The sequence below is a fragment of the Aegilops tauschii genome, chromosome 2 (assembly GCF_002575655.3).
Source record: "Aegilops tauschii subsp. strangulata cultivar AL8/78 chromosome 2, Aet v6.0, whole genome shotgun sequence".
Lineage (NCBI taxonomy): Eukaryota > Viridiplantae > Streptophyta > Magnoliopsida > Poales > Poaceae > Aegilops > Aegilops tauschii.
The window spans coordinates 232,356,536-232,378,442 of record NC_053036.3 but is presented as its reverse complement, the minus strand read 5'-3'; positions in this window follow the sequence as shown (position 1 = coordinate 232,378,442).

Below are 21,907 nucleotides of genomic sequence, written 5' to 3'. Positions count from 1 at the left end.
ATGAACCATGGGCCTCCAAAAATGTTATCGGAGTAGCGACCCTTCACGAATCAGGCCGATCACGGTCCACAGTGTGCTGGAGTGATTTTCGCGTGAATCGGACGACCTAGAACGACTGGATCATGAGAATGGATGGCTGAGAATCTGATAGCCTGAGATGCCTTGAAAAGTGCTCGGTTATAATGTTTCTAAATAAGTGAAGCACTAGAGCAAATGACAAACTACTCCAAACGATATAAGTGAAGATCAATGAGTAGTCGAATAATTATGTAACTATGTGAAGACTCTCTAACATTTAAGAATTTCAGATCTTGGAATATTATTCAAACAACAAGCAAAAAAACTGACGCTCCAAGCAAAACACATATCATGTGGTGACATAAAAATATAGCTCCAAGTAAGGTTACCGATGAACGAAGACGAAAGAGGGGATGCCATCCGGGGCATCCCCAATCTTAGATGCTTGGTTGTCCTTGAATATTACCTTGGGGAGCCTTGGGCATCCCCAAGCTTAGGCTCTTGCCACTCCTTATTCCATAGTCCATCGAAACTTCACCCAAAACTTGAAAACTTCACAACACAAAATTCAACAGAAAACTCGTAAGCTCCGTTAGTATAAGAAAACCAATCACCACTTAGGTACTGTTGTGAACTCATTCTAAATTCATATTGGTGTTATATCTACTGTATTCCAACTTCTCCATGATTCATACCCTCTGATACTACTCATAGATTCATCAAAATAAGCAAACAACACAATGAAAACATAATCTATCAAAAACAAAACAATTTGTAGTAATCTGGAAACTTCGTATATTTTTGTAACTCTAAAAATTCTGAAAAATTAGGACAACGTAGACAATTTGTATATAAATCTTGTGTAAAAAAATCAGATCAAAAGCGCGTTCCAGTGAATTTTCAAAATTCCTGGACTGAGAGCAAAAGTTTCTGTTTTTGCACAGAATCAAGTCAACTATCATCCACACTATCCCAAAGGCTTTACTTAGCACTTTATTGAAACAAAAGCTATAAAATATTATTACTACAGTGGCTTAATCATGTGAACACACAGAACCAGCAGGGGTAAATGTTGGGTTGTCTCCCAACAAGCACGTTTCTTTAATGCCTTTTTAGCTAGGCATGATGATTTCAATGATGCTCACATAAAAGATAAGAATTAAAACACAAAGAGAGCATCATGAAGCATATGACAAGCACATTTAAGCCTAACCCACTTCCTATGCATAGGGATTTTTTGAGCAAACAATTTATGGGAACAATAATCAACTAGCATAGGAAGGCCAAACAAGCATAACTTCAAGATTTTCAACACATAGAGAGGAAACTTGGTATTATTGCAACTCCTACAAGCATATATTCCTCCCTCATAATAATTTTCAGTATCATCATGAATGAATTCAAAAATATAGCTATCACACAAAGCATTCTTTTCATGATCCACAAGCATAGAATTTTTACTACCCTCCGCATAAGCAAGATTCTTCACATTCGGAATAGTGGGAGTAAACTCAACAAAATAACTATCATGTGAGGCATAAGCCAATTGAAAATTAAAATCATGATGACAAGTTTCTTATGAACTTAATACTCTAGATTCATGCTGGATAGCGGTTGATGTGTGGAGTAATAGTAGTAGATGCAGGCAGAGTCGGTCTACTTGACACAGACGTGATGCCTATATGCAAAATCATTGCCTTGGATATTGTCATAACTTTGCACTTTTCTATCAATTGCTCGACAATAATTTGTTCACCCACCGTATTATTTTCCTTCAAGAGAGAAGCCTCTAGTGAAACCTATGGCCCCCAAGTCTATTTTCCATCATATATTTTCAGATCTATAAACCAAAACCCCCAAAATACCTTGCGGCAATTTATTTACTTTTATCTTGTTTTACGTTTTTAGTAATCTTTTATATCTATCTCTATCAGATCTTATCCTTGCAAGTGACCGTGAAGGGATTGACAACCCCTTTATCGCGTTGGGTGCAAATGTTTGATTGTTTGTGCAGGTGCATAGATTGGAGACTTGCGTTTACCTCCTACTGGATTGATACCTTGGTTCTCAAAACTGAGGGAAATACTTATCTCTACTTTGCCGCATCACCCTTTCCTCTTCAAGGGAAAAAGCAACGCAAGCTGAAGTAGGAGGAATAATTTCTGGCGCCGTTGCCGAGGAGGTTCTACATCAAGGCTACCAAGTACCCACCGTAAACTCTCATCTCTTGCATTACATTATTTGCCATTTGCCTCTCGTTTTCTTCTCCCCCACTTCTAAAACGTTTTCGGAAAAACACAAAAAATTTGCCTTTTTATTCGCCCTCTTTCTGTACGATCTTTTGTTTGCTTGAACTCATCATCATGAGTGACTTTGGTATGGTAGAAACAGATGATGGCCTAACTCCTAAAATTGGACGGACCGGCAATCTGGATGCTAAAACTTTTGTTTTGGGCATGGGGCTTTTATGGGAAAATAACATATACAATAATTTTTCAATTGCGTAGGCAATCTGCCTCTTGATGATACTCCTATACTTAAAAGAACTAAAGCTTATGTGGAGGCTATTTCAACACTAGTTCTGAAATTTGAAAGTATATTTATCCGTACTCATCCTACCTTGCAAAGATTGTTTTATGTGTTACCCGTTATAAAGGATCCTAAGGTTAAAAGATAGCTACCCAAGTTCTTAAGAATGAATTTGTTCATATAGTACGGGAAGCTAGGGAATTTTTTGATCATTATGGTATGAGCCGTGAAAATCCGGTAGTAGATGAGATCCTTTACAATAGTTACTACACTTTGAGACATTTGTTTGGAAATAAAAAAAATGATGAAAACCTTAAAAAGAAAATCCCCGTTTAGACATGATCCAACAAGTTTTCAACAATGTTAATCAACAATATTCTTGGATTGTAGCCGGAAATCAGAAGGGATACGTAGATGGGCAGCTTAATGATGCCAAAATTTCTATGGATAATGTGCTCCAAGTTATCTTTGAAAAACCTTTCGATGATGACACATCCATGGAAAAGAACACCAAAGATGACAATACTTAGATCTATGTTTTATGCCTAGCTAGGGGCATTAAACAATAGCGCTTGTTGGGAGGCAACCCAATTTTATTTTTATGTTTTTTGTTTTTGGTTCTATTTTGCAATAAATACACATTATTACCTCTGTAATAATTGTGTTTTGGTGTTTTAATTAGTATTTGAGCCAAGCGAGACCTTTGGGATAGTTTGGTATATCATTGATTTGGTTTTGCTGAAAAACAGAAACTTTTGCATCCAGAAATAGAATTGTTTAAATTCACTGGAGCATGGAAACATTATATTTTTTTTACAAATGATGGATATATGAATTGCCTCTGTTTTCCTAAATTTTCAGAATTTTTGGAGTTACAGAAGTATACGAAGTTTGCAGATTACTACAGACTGTTCTGTTTTTTGACAGATTCTGTTTTCTATGTGTTGTTTGCTTATTTTGATGAATCTATGGGTAGTATCGGGGGGTATGAACCATGGAGAAGTTGGAATAGAGTAGATATTACACCAATATAAATAAATAATGAGTTCACAACAATACCAAAAAGTGGTGATTTATTTTCTTATACTAACGGATCTCATGAGTTTTTTGTTGAGTTTTGTGTTGTGAAGTTTTCAAGTTTTGGGTAAAGATTTGGTGGGCAACGGAATAAGGAGTGGCAAGAGCCTAAGCTTGGGGATGCCCACGACACCCCAAGTTAATATTCAAGGACAACCAAGCATCTAAGCTTGGGGATGCCCCGGATGGCATCCCCACTTTCATCTTCGTAAATCCGTAAATTTACTTGAGGCTATATTTTTATTCACCACATGATATGTGTTTTGCTTGGAGCGTATTGTATGATATGAGTCTTTGCTTGTTAGTTTGCCACAATCATCCTTTTTTACACACCTTTTGAGAGGAAAACACATGAATCGCGAATTTATTAGAATACTCTAAGTGCTTCACTTATATCTTTGGAGCTAGGCAATTTGCTCTAGTGCTTCACTTATATCTTTTTAGAGCACGACGGTGGCTTTATTTTATAGAAATTGTTGAACTCTCATGCTTCACTTATATTATTTTGAGAGTCTCTAAACATCATGGTAATTTTCTTAGGTTATGAATTTTGTCGTATTATGGGTTCCGGCAAAACCCTTGAGGTTCGAACACTGGGGTGCACACGAAGATCTCTCTCTCTCCCTTGTTAGCTCTCGCAACGATCGCAAGGCCTAGCTCGATGAACCCAAGGAACGAGAGACACGAGAGTTTATACTAGTTCGGGCCACTGATGTGGTGTAATACCCTACTCTAGTGTGGTGTGGTGGATTGCCTCTTGGGCAGAGGATGAACAGTTACAAAGGGAAGAATAGCCTCCTGAGGAGAGGTGCTCTTGTGCTTGGTGAGCTTGTGTGTGTGTCGAATCGATTCGACCCCCCCTCTATGGTGGTGGCTAGTCCTATTTATAGGGGCCCTGGTCCTCTCCCCAAATGTTAGGCGGGAAGGGATCCCACAACGGCCAGATTCGAAGGGAGACAACGAGTACAAGTTATCCTAACTAAAGGTGGTCTTCGCCTGCCAAAGGCTCTGGTGGTGACGCCGTCTTGGGCTCCACGGTGACCTCCGTCCTGCCGTCCTACTGGTCTTGGTCTCGTTGCATTGATATGGCAACCTTTGCCTGATGCCTCGGGACTCCTTGCCTGCGCTTGCCTCTTTAGCACCAAAGAGGAAACGAGGACACTGTGCGCGCTGGAGCCCGCCTGGCCCCGGTCGTCATGGCTTACGTCACAGGACCCTCGCGAGGTACCCCTTGCCTTGATCTCTCCGCCCCTCGCGAGCCAGCCTGGTGAGGCCGCCCCCGAGGAGGTCTTGTGTCATCCGCCTCACGAGGCTTGGCCCCTCGTGAGGGTCTTGAGTGTTTGCTGGTGAAGATGGGCCATACAGGGCCGCTGGTGGAGCCATGCCGTGGGCCGCAGGCAGGCAAGTCTGGGGACCCCCATTCCCAGGACGCCGACAGTAGCCCCCGGTGAAGGAAATATGCCCTAGAGGCAATAATAAAGTTATTATTTATTTCCTTATTTCATGATAAATGTTTATTATTCATGCTAGAATTGTATTAACCAGAAACATAATACATGTGTGAATACATAGACAAACATAGTGTCACTAGTATGCCTCTACTTAACTAGCTCGTTAGTCAAAGATGGTTAAGTTTCCTAACCATAGACATGAGTTGTCATTTGATTAACGGGATCACATCATTAGGAGAATGATGTGATTGACTTGACCCATTCCGTTAGCTTAGCACCCGATCGTTTAGTATTCAGCTATTGCTTTCTTCATGACTTATACATGTTCCTATGACTATGAGATTATGCAACTCCTGTTTACCGGAGGAACACTTTGTGTGCTACCAAACGTCACAACGTAACTGGGTGATTATAAAGGTGCTCTACATGTGTCTCCAAAGGTACTTGTTGGGTTGGCGTATTTCGAGATTAGGATTTGTCACTCCGATTGTCGGAGAGGTATCTCTGGGCCCACTCGGTAATGCACATCACTATAAGCCTTGCAAGCATTGCAACTAATGAGTTAGTTGCAGGATATGTATTACGGAACGAGTAAAGAGACTTGCCGGTAACGAGATTGAACTAGGTATTGAGATACCGACGATCGAATCTCGGGCAAGTAACATACCGATGACAAAGGGAACAACGTATGCTGTTATGCGGTTTGACCGATAAAGATCTTCGTAGAATATGTGGGAGCCAATATGAGCATCCAGGTTCCGCTATTGGTTATTGACCGGAGACGTGTCTCGGTCATGTCTACATTGTTCTCGAACCCGTAGGGTCCGCACGCTTAAAGTTCGATGACGGTTATATTATGAGTTGATGAGTTTTGATGTACCGAAGGTTGTCCCGGATGTGATCACGGACATGAAGAGGAGTCTCAAAATGGTCGAGACATGAAGATTGATATATTGGACGACTATATTCAGACACCGGAATGGTTCCGGGGGTTATCGGATATTTATCGGAGTACCGGGGGTTACCGGAACCCCCCCGGGAAGCTATTGGGCCTTATGGGCCTTAGTGGAAAGGAGAGAGGGAGGCCAAGAGGTGGCGCGCGGCCCCCCTTGTCCCAATCCGAATTCGGAAAGGGAAGGGGGCGGCGGCCCCCCTTCTCCTTCCTTCTCTCCACCTCCTCCTTCCCCCTTCTCCTAGTTGGAATAGGAAAGGGGGGGGGGGGGCAAACCTACTTGGAGTAGGATTGCCCCCCCTTGGGCGCGCCTCTCCCCTTGGCCGGCCCTCTCCTCCTCCCCCCTTTATATACGGAGGGGGGGCACCCCATAGACACAACAATTGATCTCTTGATCTCTTAGCCGTGTGCGGTGCCCCCCTCCACCATAATCCACCTCGATAATATCGTAGCGGTGCTTAGGCGAAGCCCTGCGTCGGTAGAACATCATCATCGTCACCACGCCGTCGTGCTGACGGAACTCTCCCTCAAAGCTCGGCTGGATCGGAGTTCGAGGGACGTCATCGAGCTAAACGTGTGCTGAACTCGGAGGTGCCGTACGTTCGGTACTTGATCGGTCGGATCGTGAAGACGTACGACTACATCAACCGCGTTGTGCTAACGCTTCCGCTTTCGGTCTACGAGGGTACGTGGACAACACTCTCCCCTCTCGTTGCTATGCATCACTATGATCTTGCGTGCAAGTAGGATTTTTTTTTGAAATTACTACGTTCCCCAACAGTGGCATCCGAGCCAGGTTTTATGCGTTGATGTTATATGCACGAGTAGAACACAAGTGAGTTGTGGGAGATACAAGTCATACTGCTTACCAGCATGTCACACTTTGGTTTGGCGGTATTGTTGGATGAAGCGGCCCGGACCGACATTACGCGTACGCTTACGCGAGACTGGTTCTACCGACGTGCTTTGCACACAGGTGGCTGGCGGGTGTCAGTTTCTCCAACTTTAGTTGAACCGAGTGTGACTACGCCCGGTCCTCGAGAAGGTTAAAACAACACTAACTTGACGAACTATCGTTGTGGTTTTGATGCGTAGGTAAGAACGGTTCTTGCTCAGCCCGTAGCAGCCACGTAAAACTTGCAACAAAAAAGTAGAGGACGTCTAACTTGTTTTTGCAGGGCATGTTGTGATGTGATATGGTTAAGGCATGATGCTATATTTATTGTATGAGATGATCATGTTTTGTAACCGAGTTATCAGCAACTGGCAGGAGCCATATGGTTGTCGCTTTATTGTATGCAATGCAATCGCCCTGTAATTTCTTTACTTTATCACTAAGCGGTAGCGATAGTCATAGAAGCAATAGTTGGCGAGACGACAACGATGCTACGATGGAGATCAAAGTGTCGCGCCGGTGACGATGGTGATCATGACGGTGCTTCGGAGATGGAGATCACAAGCACAAGATGATGATGGCCATATCATATCACTTATATTGATTGCATGTGATGTTTATCTTTTATGCATCTTATTTTGCTTAGACCGACGGTAGCATTATAAGATGATCTCTCACTAAATTTCAAGGTATAAGTGTTCTCCCTGAGTATGCACCGTTGCGAAAGTTCTTCGTGCTGAGACACCACGTGATGATGGGGTGTGATAAGCTCTACGTTCAAATAGAACAGGTGCAAAACAGTTGCACACACGGAATACTCAGGTTAAACTTGACGAGCCTAGCATATGCAGATATGGCCTCGGAACACTGAGACCGAAAGGTCGAGCATGAATCATATAGTAGATATGATCAACATAGTGATGTTCACCATTGAAACTACTCCATCTCACGTGATGATCGGACATGGTTTAGTTGATATGGATCACGTGATCACTTAGATGATTAGAGGGATGTCTATTTAAGTGGGAGTTCTTAAGTAATATGATTAATTGAACTTTAATTTATCATGAACTTAGGCCTGGTAGTATTAGCATATCTATGTTGTAGATCAATAGCTCGCGTTTAGCTCCCCTGTTTTATTTTCATATGTTCCTAGAGAAAACTAAGTTGAAAGATGTTAGTAGCAATGATGCGGATTGGATTCGTGATCTGAGGATTAACCTCATTGCTGTACAGAAGAATTATGTCCTTGATGCACCTCTAGGTGACAGACCTATTGCAGGAGCAGATGCAGACGTTATGAACGTTTGGCTAGCTCAATATGATGACTACTTGATAGTTTAGTGCACCATGCTTAACGGCTACTTCAAAATGTTTTGAACGCCAAGGAGCATATAAGATGTTCCGAGAGTTGAAATTGGTATTTCATACTCATGCGCGTATCGAGAGGTATGAGACCTCTGACAGTACTTTGCCTACAAGATGGAGGAGAATTTCTCAACTAGTGAGCATGTGCTCAGAATGTTTGAGTACTACAATCACTTGAATCAAGTGGGAGTTAATCTTCCAGATAAGATAGTGATTGACAAAGTTCTCTAGTCACTATCACCAAGTTACTGGAACTTCATGATGAACTATAATATGCAAGGGATAACGGAAACGATTCCCAAGCTCTTCGTGATGCTGAGATCGACGAAGGTAGAAATCAAGAAAGAGCATCAAGTGTTGATGGTTAACAAGACCACTAGTTTCAAGTAAAGGGGCAAAGGGAAGAAAGGGAACTTCAAGAAGAATATAAGCAAGTTGCTGCTCAAGTGAAAAAGCCCAAGTGTGGACCTAAGCCTGAGACTAAGTGCTTCTACTTCAAAAGGACTAGTCACTGGAAGCGGAACTACCCCAAGTATTTGGCGGATAAGAAGGATGGCATAGTGAACAAAGGTATATTTGATATACATATTATTGATGTGTACTTTACTAGTGTTTATAGCAATCCCGCGGTATTTGATATTAATTCAGTTGCTAAGAGTAGTAACTCGAAACGGGAGCTGCAGAATGAACAGAAACTAGTTAAGGGTGAAGTGACGATGTGTGTTGGAATCAGTTCCAAGATTGATATGATCATCATCGCACACTCCGTATACTTTCGGGATTAGTGTTGAACCTAAATAAATGTTATTTGGTGTTCGCGTTGAGCATGAATATGATTTGATCATGTTTATTGCAATACGGTTATTCATTTAAATTAGAGAATAATTGTTGTTCTATTTATATGAATAAAACCTTCTATGGTCATACACCCAATGAAAATGGTTTGTTGGATCTCGATCGTAGTGATACACATATTCATAATATTGATGCCAAAATATGCAAAGTTAATAATGATAGTGCAAATTATTTGTGGCACTGCCATTTAGGTCATATTGGTGTAAAGCGCATGAAGAAACTCCATGCCGATGGGCTTTTGGAATCACTTGATGCTTGCGAACCATGCCTTATGGACAAGATGACTAAGACTCCGTTCTCCGGAACAATGGAGCGAGCCACTGACTTGTTGGAAATAATACATATCGATGTAAGCGGTCCAATGAGTGTTGAGGCTCACGGCGGGTATCATTGTTTTTTGACCTTCACAGATGATTTGAGCAGATATTGGTATATCTACTTGATGAAACACAAAGTCTGAAACACTTGAAAAGTTCAAAGATTTTCAGAGTGAAGTAGAGAATCATCGTAACAAGAAAAAAAAGTTTCTACGATCTGATCGTAGAGGCAAATATTTGAGTTACGAGTTTGGCCTTCAATTAAAACAATGTGGAATAGTTTCACAAATTCGTGCCACCTGGAACACCACAGCATAATGGTGTGTCCGAACGTCATAACCGTACTTTATTGGATATAGTGCAATCTATGATGTTTCTTACCAATTTACCACTATCGTTTTGGGGTTATGCATTAGAGATAGCTGCATTCACGTTAAATAGGGCACCATCTAAATCCTTTGAGGCGACACCTTATGAACTGTGGTTTGGCAAGAAACCCAAGTTGTCATTTCTTAAAGTTTGGGGTTGTGATGCTTATGTGAAAAAGTTTCATCCTGATAAGCTCAAACCCAAATCGGAGAAATGTGTCTTCATAGGATACCCAAAGGAGACTGTTGGGTACACCTTCTATCACAGATCCGAAGGCAAGACATTCGTTGTTAAGAATGGATCCTTTCTAGAGAAGGAGTTTCTCTCGAAAGAAGTGAGTGGGAGGAAAGTAGAACTTGATGAGGTAATTGTACCTTCTCCCGAATTGGAAAGTAGTTCATCATAGAAATCTGTTCCAGTGGTGCCTACACCAATCAGTGAGGAAGTTAATGATGATGATCATGAAACTTCAGATCAAGTTACTACCAAACCTCGTAGGTCAACCAGAGTACGTTCCGCACCAGAGTGGTGCGGTAATCCTATTCTGGAGGTCATGTTACTTGACCATGACGAACCTACGAACTATGAGGAAGCGATGATGAGCCCAGATTCCGCAAAATGGCTTGAGGCCATGAAATCTGAGATGGGATCCATGTATGAGAACAAAGTGTGGACTTTGGTTGACTTGCCCAATGATCGTCAAGCCATAGAAAATAAATGGATCTTCAAGAGGAAGACGGACGCTGATAGTAGTGTTACTATCTACAAAGCTAGACTTGTTGAAAATGGTTTTGACAAAGTTCAAGGTGTTGACTACGATGAGATTTTCTCACTCGTAGCAATGCTTAAGTCTGTCCGAATCATGTTAGCAATTGCCACATTTGATGAAATCTGGCAAATGGATATCAAAACTGCATTCCTGAATGGATTTCTAGAAGAAGAGTTGTATATGATGCAACCAGAAGGTTTTGTCAATCCTAAAGGTGCTAACAAAATATGCAAGCTCCAGCGATCCATCTATGGACTGGTGCAAGCATCTCAGAGTTGGAATATACGCTTTGATAAGTTGATCAAAGCATATAGTTTTATACAGACTTGCGGTGAAGCCTGTATTTACAAGAAAGTGAGTGGGAGCACTACAACATTTCTGATAAATATATGTGAATGACATATTGTTGATCGGAAATAATGTAGAATTTTCTGGAAAGCATAAAGGAGTATTTGAAAGGAGTTTTTCAAAGAAAGACCTCGGTGAAGCTGCTTACATATTGAGCATCAAGATCTATAGAGATAGATCAAGACGTTTGATAAGTTTTTTCAATGAGTACATACCTTGACAAGATCTTGAAGTAGTTCAAAATGGAACAGTCAAAGAAAGAGTTCTTGCCTGTGTTACAAGGTGTGGAATTGAGTAAGACTCAAAGCCCGACCACAACAGAAGATAGAAAGAGAATGAAAGTCATTCCCTATGCCTCAGCCATAGGTTCTATAAAGTATGCCATGCTGTGTACCAGATCTATTGTATACCCTACCACTGAGTTTAGCAAGGGAGTACAATAGTGATCTAGGAGTAGATCACTAGACAGCGGTCAAAATTATCCTTAGTGGAATAAGGATATGTTTCTCGGTTATGGAAGTGACAAAAGGTTCGTCGTAAAGGGTTACGTCGATGCAAGTTTTGACACTGATCCAGATGACTCTAAGTCTCAATCAGGATACATATTGAAAGTGGGAGCTATTAGCTAGAGTAGCTCTGTGTAGAGCATTGTAGACATAGAAATTTGCAAAATACTTACGGATCTGAATGTGACAGACCCGTTGACTAAAATTACCTCACAAGAAAAACATGATAGTACTCTTTGGGTGTTAATCACATCGCGATGTGAACTAGATTACTGACTCTAGTAAACCCTTTGGGTGTTGGTCACATATCGATGTGAACTATGGGTGTTAACCACATAAAGATGTGAACTATTGATGTTAAATCACATGGCGATGTGAACTAGATTATTGACTCTAGTGCAAGTGGGAGACTGAAGGAAATATGCCCTAGAGGCAATAATAAAGTTATTATTTATTTCCTTATTTCATGATAAATGTTTATTATTCATGCTAGAATTGTATTAACTGGAAACATAATACATGTGTGAATACATAGACAAACATAGTGTCACTAGTATGCCTCTACTTGACTAGCTCGTTAATCAAAGATGGTTAAGTTTCCTAACCATAGACATGAGTTGTCATTTGATTAACGGGATCACATCATTAGGAGAATGATGTGATTGACTTGACCCATTCCGTTAGCTTAGCACTCGATCATTTAGTATTCTGCTATTGCTTTCTTCATGACTTATACATGTTCCTATGACTATGAGATTATGCAACTCCTGTTTACCGGAGGAACACTTTGTGTGCTACCAAACGTCACAACGTAACTGGGTGATTATAAAGGTGCTCTACAGGTGTCTCCAAAGGTACTTGTTGGGTTGGCGTATTTCGAGATTAGGATTTGTCACTCCGATTGTCAGAGAGGTATCTCTGGGCCCACTCGGTAATGCACATCACTATAAGCCTTGCAAGCATTGCAACTAATGAGTTAGTTGCGGGATGATGTATTACAGAACGAGTAAAGAGACTTGCTGGTAACGAGATTGAACTAGGTATTGAGATTCCGACGATCGAATCTCGGGCAAGTAACATACCGATGACAAAGGGAACAACGTATGCTGTTATGCGGTTTGACTGATAAAGATCTTCGTAGAATATGTGGGAGCCAATATGAGCATGCAGGTTCCGCTATTGGTTATTGACCGGAGACGTGTCTCGGTCATGTCTACATTGTTCTCGAACCCGTAGGGTCCGCACGCTTAAAGTTCGATGACGGTTATATTATGTGTTTATGAGTTTTGATGTACCGAAGGTTGTTCGGAGTATCGGATGTGATCACGGACATGACGAGGAGTCTCGAAATGGTCGAGACATGAAGATTGATATATTGGACGACTATATTCGGACACCGGAATGGTTCCGGGGGTTATCGAATATTTATCGGAGTACCGGGGGTTACCGGAACCCCCCGGGGAAGCTATTGGGCCTTATGGGCCTTAGTGGAAAGGAAAGAGGGAGGCCAAGAGGTGGCACGCGGCCCCCCTTGCCCCAATCCGAATTGGGAAAGGGAAGGGGGCGGCGGCCGCCCTTGTCCTTCCTTCTCTCCACTTCCTCCTTCCCCTTCTCCTAGTTGGAATAGGAAGGGGGGGGGCAAACCTACTTGGAGTAGGATTGCCCCCCCTTGGGCGCGCCTCTCCCCTTGGCCGGCCCTCTCCTCTTTCCCCCTTTATATACGGAGGAGGGGGCACCCCATAGACACAACAATTGATCTCTTGATTTCTTAGCCGTGTGCAGTGCCCCCCTCCACCATAATCCACCTCGATAATATCGTAGCGGTGCTTAGGCGAAGCCCTGCGTCGGTAGAACATCATCATCGTCACCACGCCGTCGTGCTGACGGAACTCTCCCTCAAAGCTCGGCTGGATCAGAGTTCGAGGGACGTCATCGAGCTGAACGTGTGCTGTACTCGGAGGTGCCGTACGTTCGGTACTTGATCGGTCGGATCGTGAAGACGTACGACTACATCAACCGCGTTGTGCTAATGCTTCCGCTTTCGGTCTACGAGGGTACGTGGACAACACTCTCCCCTCTCGTTGCTATGCATCACCACGATCTTGCGTGTGCGTAGGATTTTTTTTGAAATTACTACGTTCCCCAACACCCGGGCCCAAAGCGCGCTCGGACTTGGCTTCAGGGCGAAGCCAAAGGGCAAGTGCGGAGCGCCGCGGGCCCCACAGCCTGCGGCCTTGGTCGATGCATGGCGATTGATTGGACGTGGACGGCCCCGCTTCCCGACGCAGCCTTGATATCCGCCTGGCTAGGCGGCCACGGCGTCCTACACAGTTATTTCCGCATTGCTGGTGATGCACTCCCCCAACTCCTCTGCTTCCTCAAAATTCAGCTTCTTCTCCCTATCCGACCCGAGCTCAGCCCTCTCCATCGCCATGGCACCAAACCGAACGGAGAAGGGGAAGAAGCCCCTATCCTCAGCCAGACCACCTCCGGCCATTGAGCCCGCTGTCGGTCGATCTGTGGTGCTCAACCAGGAGGCCATGGACAATGTCCGCTCGGTGCTCGCCACCAGCTTCAACGAATGGGGAGGGACGGTGGCCTGGCCGGCGTCCCGATCTTCTGTTGATAGGACAGCCACCGAGGTCCAATTCTTCATTGATGCCCTGTGGGCCGTCCTGGTTCCTCCCTTCTCCCCCTTCTTCAACGCCGTGCTTTCCCATTACCAAATCCATATGCTGCACCTAGATCCCGAATCCGTCGCCCTTATTGCCGTCTTTGCCTTTGTCTGCGAGGCCATGGTGGGCATTGCCCCCTCCGTGGCCCTCATGCGCCATTTCTTCTCGCTGCACCTGACCGACCCCCGACAGTGCTCGGGGTGCCTGAGCTTCCAGGCTGTGGCGGCGACGACCGGCTTGGGGATTGACTTCGAACTCCCGCCGTCCGCGAGCAGGTTTCAGACACGGTGGGTGTATGTGGATGTCGGAGTGCTCAACCCCCTGCTCTTGCCTCCGTCAGCGCCTGCCGTCCCCAGCTCCGGCTGGGGCCACGAGAAGCTCGCGGGCCCCCGCCTTGCCTTCGTCTGGCTCCGGTTGAGGAGGCTGAAGGATCTCGGTGTGACTGCGCCCAGGGTGATGAAGGAGTTCCTCCGACGCCGCGTCGCCCCACTCCAGCGCCACTCCTGGCCGATGTGGGCCCTGTCTGGCGGCCAGGATCGCATGAGGCTTCAGGAGTCGGGGCTTCCGCCCGAGGCACGAAGAACGGTGCTCTAGGTCCTGACGGATAACCCCTCGCCAGCTGATATGTCGCAGGAGGGCTGTCTTTTGTACTGCTGCTCAAACAGGGTGGAGTTCGTGGGGCAGATGCCCCCCCTCGACGAATGGGGGCTGCGTCCCGTCGGCCTTGAAGGGCCTCACGAGAACCCCGTCTCCGTGATCCCCCTCCTTGCCGCCGGCGCCGAACTTGCCCCAACAGTGGATGCAGGGGGCAAGCACCACTGGAGGCCAGAGGCATGGGTGCTGAGGCGTCGACACCGCTCGAGGCTCCCGAGGTGCCACCCCCGGGAGCCTGTGACTCTTGCCTTAGGGTGACAGCTGAGGGGGCGACGCAATCCGCTGCTCCTGAAGCTGAAGCCACTGAGATATCAGCAAGTCATCATGAGGCAGAGCCTGAGGGCTCCCCTCAGCCTAGCACTCCCGAGGTCGCCTCCTCGGGCGCCTCACCAGCCGTGCCCTGCACCGGTTGCCGCATCCAACGCTTCGGCCGGCTCCATCTGGACTTCGATGCACTCCACAAGAGGAAGGGGTCTCCAAGCTGCAGCAGTGATGCCTTTCGGCCGTTGAAGCAGAGGAAGTACATCGCCATAGATGAGTAAGTACCTTATCTTTGTAATTTCTCGAGTGCTGCTTCCCCTCCTGACAGTGGCTCCTCAGGGTCCCTCCTGCTAAGGCCGCGAAGTCTCCTGAGAAGCAACCTCCTCCTACCTCGACTCCTCCACTAGCCTTGAGCACCCCAAGCCAGCGTGCCGCCCCTAGCGCGAGGTCGGCCGGAGAGGCAAGCTCGCCAGCTTGGTGCCTCGAGCCTGCGCCTTTGTCGTCTCTCCTTCGTGGCCTCGCCTAGGGTGTGGCAAGCGTGCCAAGGGCTCCGCCTTTGGTTATGGACGGCGGCTGGATGGCTTCGATCCTGGCTTCCTCTTCGAGCAACGAGCCTCAAACCATCTGGGCCCCTGCCGAAGCCTGGTCGGCAACCCGAGAGGCGCTAGCCCCCAGCCCTCTGCTGAAAGGGGGTGAGCCACTTCAGATCTCGCCGGCAACATGGAGGACGGACCGGATCGCGCGCTTAAGTTCTTGCATGAGCGGAGCATCGTCCGCCACGAGTTCTTTCAGGAGGCAATGGGCGCGATGAGCCGGCTCGGTGGAGAACTCGTGGATGTAGACGCGCGCCTTGAAGCCGAGGGCCTTCAGCTGGTGAAGGAGTGGCATCAACTGAAGGTGGCTATCAACCTTGGGCGCCTTCAGCGTGAGGATGCCAATGCGAAGGCCGAGGCATCCCTGGCAACCTCGCGCGAGGCCAGCACCCGAGCCTTGGAGGAGGGCAGGGAGGCAGACGGTCGCCGCGCGGTTGCCGAGGAGCGCAGGCGGGAGCTCCAGGCCTTGAACGCCTCCTTGGAGCAGCAGTTGGAGGCGCGCAGATCCGCCTTGGCGTCGATGAAGGGTGCACCGTCCGACGAGGAGGAGATCTCGAGGCGCGAGGAAGCACTATTGCTGGAGGCCACAGAGCGCAGCCTTGAGCTCGAGCGGCTGGAGACGAGGGAGCTTCAGGTCGCCCAAGCAGAGAATGCTGTCGGTGCGCGCGAGGCCAAGGCCCAGGAGGAGGCCGACCGCCGGGTGGCCGAGGCTCGCGCGGATCTTGTTGGCAGGTACGACCTGAAGCTAAAGCTCGTGGAAGCCGAAGCTGTGGGCAGGACTACTGCCCTCAGGTTAGGGCTGGCTGAGGCGGAACAACGCGAGAAAGCCGCCGCAGCCGCCCTGGTCTCAGTGCAGGCTGAGCTGGCCTCCGCCCGTGCCGAGCTGCTTTCTCTTCAGCAGCGAGTTGCCAGCACCGAGTCCTTCACGCAGAACAGCAGGGAGGAAGCGCTTTGGCGGCAGATGCTGGAGCGCGTGCATGCCCCCATGCTCCAAGGCTTTAGGATCAGAGCCAATGCGGCACTGGGCACCATCTGTGATGAACATGCCCGTCATCCCCACGCGAACGATTATGCCAATCACCTCCGCTTTTTCACCGATGTGGTTACACGCCTGGAGAACCGATACGAGAGGGCTCGCGAGCTTGTTGAAGAGAGGAGCCGTGGCCTGCTCGGGCGCGCATTCTCCCACGTCTTCAACCACCTCCAGAACATCTACCCTGACTTCGATTTTGACGCCGCCATTGGCCCTGTACCCGAGGCCATCCGGGGCGACCTGGCGTGCTGGGTGGAAGACAATGTGGATGCTCTAGTTAGGGCCTTCACCTCCAAGGACGACGCGGTGGTGGTCGCGGCGGACGAAGGTGATATAGTCGACGATGGTGAGGGAGGCGCCGGCAATGGTGGCGGTGGTGCTAGCGACGGCGACAGCGACGCCAGCGCAGCGTTTGAGGGCGACCCGGAGGACGCAGTGAGCGACATGTCCGATTGAGCCCATGCTTCCTTGTCATTGACCCTGCATGCAAAAGCTCAGGCACGGCCCTGGAAGTTGTAAGAGAATTTTGGGAGGGGGAGCCCCTCATGTAAACAGATTACCGCTTCTATTCCTTAGGCCAAGCTGGAGATGTGTTTTCATGAGCCCGCGAGTCCCGCCGCGATCTTGCTGCTGTAATTACCTTAGTCAGGACAAGCTCCGAACCGGCTCGTGGGGTCGTGAGCTTCTGAGGAGCCTGCAGATCCGTCCGATGGGGTCTCGCGAGAAGCAAGAGCCAGCCATGGCAGGACGTGCGCGCCGCGCGCGTGCGCCGCGCCCAGCACCCACTCGCGAGGGGCTCGCGAGGGGGAGGCAGCAGGTGCGAACTCCGAATCAAGGCAAGGAACCAGATCGCAAGAAATCGCACGAACGAGAAAATACACCCCCCGCGCATACCAATGAAAATTCAACTTCAAACTTAAATCCAAGCCAGAAAACAGGGCTACATAAAAGAGGTTAAAAGCAAATGGCCGCGTCCGGCGCCTAGTCTAGTCTTCTGGTCTTCCACCAGCGCAGAGCATGGCGCCTCCACTAGGGCGTGGGCAGGAGCCCCCGAGGCCCGAGGGCGGCTCTCCGGAGACTCTGGGGCGTGTACAGCCCCACTCATTATTACGTGAGAGTGTCACGAGCGGTGACCTTCACAGGCGCGAGCCTTGCTTCATATCGCCAGACGAGGGCCGCGCCTTGCGCCGCCCTCGACCACCGTTGGGGCGTCCAGAAACCAGGACGATGCCAACGGGCAAAGGGGACGCTAGCGGCACCCTCGGCGACCACGGGTCCTCTGCCGGGGGGAAGGCTCACCAGCGCCTCCCCGGCAGAGGGCCTACCTCCGGGCGATGCCCTACTCCGCGGGATGCGAGGAGGGGCGTTGCTCCCGGCTCGTTTCTTGCAGCCCCTAGTGCTCTCCCCCTGGTGGAAGGGGGGCTGCCGTGCTAGGGCCATCGTCCACCGCTGTGACCTGATCCACTTGCGACCCATGGTTAGCAGAAGCCTGCTCCTAAGAGATTAGCGGTACCATGTAGCTGTTGTCGCCGGCATGGTCGACGAGGCTCCCTGGTGGCTCCTGGAAGGCCTCAGCTTCTAGCGCCTCCTCTTCCTAGCCTGGCTCGAGGAACGAGCCATGGTCATCTTCTGGCGTGTACTCCTGGTCCATCATGCGGGGCACGTAGGCCTCCGAGGCCATCGCCCCGAAAACCTCACCGAAGTGCCCCGTGCTCCACGCCGTCCGGCCCAGCGCGCCGCCCTGAGGATGGTAGGGCGGCATCCTGCCGGGGCCGTGGGTGGCAACGCTCGTGCCTGCGCCCATCGGAGGTGGCACGGGTGCGATTGAGCATCCGGCACCGCTGGCCACGCCGATGTCGACGAAACCTCCTGGCGCGCCCGGGAGCACGCGAGCACGGCGAGGCCCGCTGTGCGACCCGGCCACAGCCTGAGGCATGAGCGAGGAGCAGAAAGGTGGTGCTCCCCTGGTTGCGGCGTCCAATAGCTCGGTGACGCGCTCCAGCAATGCATCTCGGCCGTTCTCCATCAGTCGGCACCGCAACAGCTCCCGTGACACTGTGAGTACGGCCCTCATGTTCGCTTGTTCCCGCCGGGTGTGCGGTGCCGTCGCCACGACGTAGCTTGAGGCCCTTGCGGCGGCCCGCGGACGCCGCGGGGTAAGGGTGGACGGCGCCAGGCCGCGCCGCCCGCTGGTGGAGCCACGCCGTGGGCCGCAGGGAGGCAAGTCTGGGGACCCCCGTTCCCAGGACGCCGCCACCAGCTTCAACGAATGGTTGAGGTCTTCTTGGGTGGTCGACGCCGCCCGGGCTGGGCAGGTCGCCGAGTGGTCGGCATTGGCCCTCAGGTGGCCGGTCATCGGCGCTGTAGAGTACTGGCGGGTCTGCTGATGGAAGAGAGGCTTCGGCGCACCCCTACCTGGCACCAAATGTCGGATTACGGGTTCCGGAAAAACCCTTGAGGTTCGAACACTTGGGTGCGCATGAAGATCTCTCTCTCCCTTGTTCGCTCTCGCAACGATCGCAAGGCCTAGCTCGACGAACCCAAGGAACGAGAGACACGAGAGTTTATACTGGTTCGGGCCACCGATGTGGTGTAATACCCTACACCAGTGTGGTGTGGTGGATTGCCTCTTGGGCAGAGGATGAACAGTTACAAAGGGAAGAATAGCCTCCTGAGGAGAGGTGCTCTTGTGCTTGGTGAGCTTGTGTGTGTGTCGAATCGATTCGATCCCCCTCTATGGTGGTGGCTAGTCCTATTTATAGGGGCCCTGGTCCTCTCCCCAAATGTTAGGCGGGAAGGGATCCCACAACGGCCAGATTCGAAGGGAGACAACTAGTACAAGTTATCCTGACTAAAGGTGGTCTTCGCCTGCCAAAGGCTCTGGTGGTGACGCCGTCTTGGGCTCCACGGTGACCTCCGTCCTGTCGTCCTGCTGGTCTTGGTCTCGTTGCACCGATATGGCAACCTATGCCTGATGCCTCGGGACTCCTCGCCTGCGCTTGCCTCTTTAGCACCAAAGAGGAAACAAGGACACTGTGCGCGCTGGCGCCCGCCTGGCGCCGGTCGTCATGGCTTATGTCACAGGAACCTCGCGAGGTACCCCTTGGCTTGATTTCTCCGCCCCTCGCGAGCCAGCCTGGTGAGGCCGCCCCGAGGAGGTCTTGTGTCATTCGCATCGCGAGGCTTGGCCCCTCGCGAGGGTCTTGAGTGTTTGCTGGTGAAGATGGGTCGTACAGGGCCCGCTGGTGGAGCCACGCCGTGGGCCGCAGGCAGGCAAGTCTAGGGACCCCCGTTCCCAGGATGCCGACAAATTTAGTCCTAATATGATGGGCATCCAAGAGGGATATAATAAAAACTTTCATATAAAGAGTGTTGAATACTATGAGAAGTTTGATTCTTATGATTGTTTTGAGATCTAAAGATGGTGATATTAGAGTCATGCTAGTGAGTAATTGTGGATTGGTAGAAATACTTGTGTTAAAGTTTGTGATTCCCGTAGCATGCTTGTATGGTGAACCGTTATGTGATGAAGTCGGAGCATGATTTATTTTTTGATTGTCTTCCTTATGAGTGGCGGTCGGGGATGAGCGATGGTCTTTTCCTACGAATCTACCCCCCTAGGGGCATGTGTCAGATTCAGGGCTCCGCAGACCTAAGAAAGGTTCGAACTCTCACTACAAAAAAAAGACACTTCCGTGGTGATACGTGTTTGTCACAGTAGGTCACGTTTTCTATCATGCATGTACATCCATGACAAATTTATGACAGAATCAAGATAGTCATACCTGTGCTGCCGTAGAAGTGTTCCATGACATTACCAAAATTATCATCACGGAAGTGTCCACTTCCATGACAATAAATCGCGCGTCATGGAAGTGCTTTCGTCAAGGGTGACCGACATGTGGCATCCGCCATAACAGAACGCCGTTAAGCTATTGGGTTCGGTTTGGGATCCTATAACCCGCTAACAGCTCGGACCAATGAGGATTTTCCATGTGTAAAATTCTCATTGGCCGAAGGAAACAGGTGTTGGCTCACCGTTGGGACAGATGTCATCCATTCATTGGACATGAGGCGCCTATGATACGCCGACACGTGGCATGGCCCAATAGTGGCCCATTCCGGTGAAAAGGTTGGCCCGTTTGACTTGGTCAAAAGGTAACGGGCCGGCCCGCGGAAAGCCTGTTAACGTCCTGTTCGTATATAGCCCATTTACGGCCCGCTAACTCACGACCCGTTACGGCCTATGCGAATTAAGCCCAGTAGCTTCATCTAGGCCTTCCAATATGATTCCAGCCTCTTGTAACTTCCAGCCCATGTATGGCCCATGATGTCTTTCGGCCCATACGAGACCATTTGTAATTCTTGGCCCATTAACGGCCCGTGGTGAATCTCGCCCGCAATGAACAGTGTACCCCTTTATACCCATTAACGACCCATTATTCCATTGGGCCGTTTCCAACCCGTGTTATCTTTCGGCCTTCTCAGGGCCCATTTATTCTTGGGCTCATTTCCAGCATTCGGTTACTTACGACCCGTCATTAGCCTTTTCTGCCCGTGGGCCAATTTCAGCCCGCGGTTACAATCGGCCCGTTTGCGGCCCGTTACTCCGTTGGGCCATTTTCATAACGTCATCAAATATGGCCGATTAACGACGGCCTGTTATTGTCGGCCCATGAACGGACAATTCCAAATCTAGCGCGTTTACAGCCCATAATGCGGTCTGTTATTGGCCCATGTTTGGCCTATTGATCATACGACACGTAGAAGGCCCATTGATGCTACGGCTCGTAGAAGGCCCATTGATGCTACAGCTCGTAGAAGGCCCATTGTTTCTACGGCTCGTAGGAGGCCCATGGTAACTATAGTAAATATGTAGCCCATGGTTATTGTGGCCTAGTTTTAAAAAATAGGTTATTGCGGCCACTAGAAACCGCGGAAAAAGAACAGCACTGACTACAAGCAAACAAATAAACAAGACAACAAGGAAATAAATAAGCAAGCAGCTTACGCTAGGCTATCACGAGATATTACATCCACTGGGCATCAAAGTTCACCACAGTGCAAATATAGGGAACAAAGCAACATATCATATACACTGGTTGTCAAAGTTGGCGACAAATACAAATAAACGCCGCAGCAAAACAAGTCCAGAACTGAAACCACTTCAGAAGATGTCAAGAAACAATATCCTGGGTACCCATAATGCTGGCAAGATGCCTAGCAAGCTTATTAAA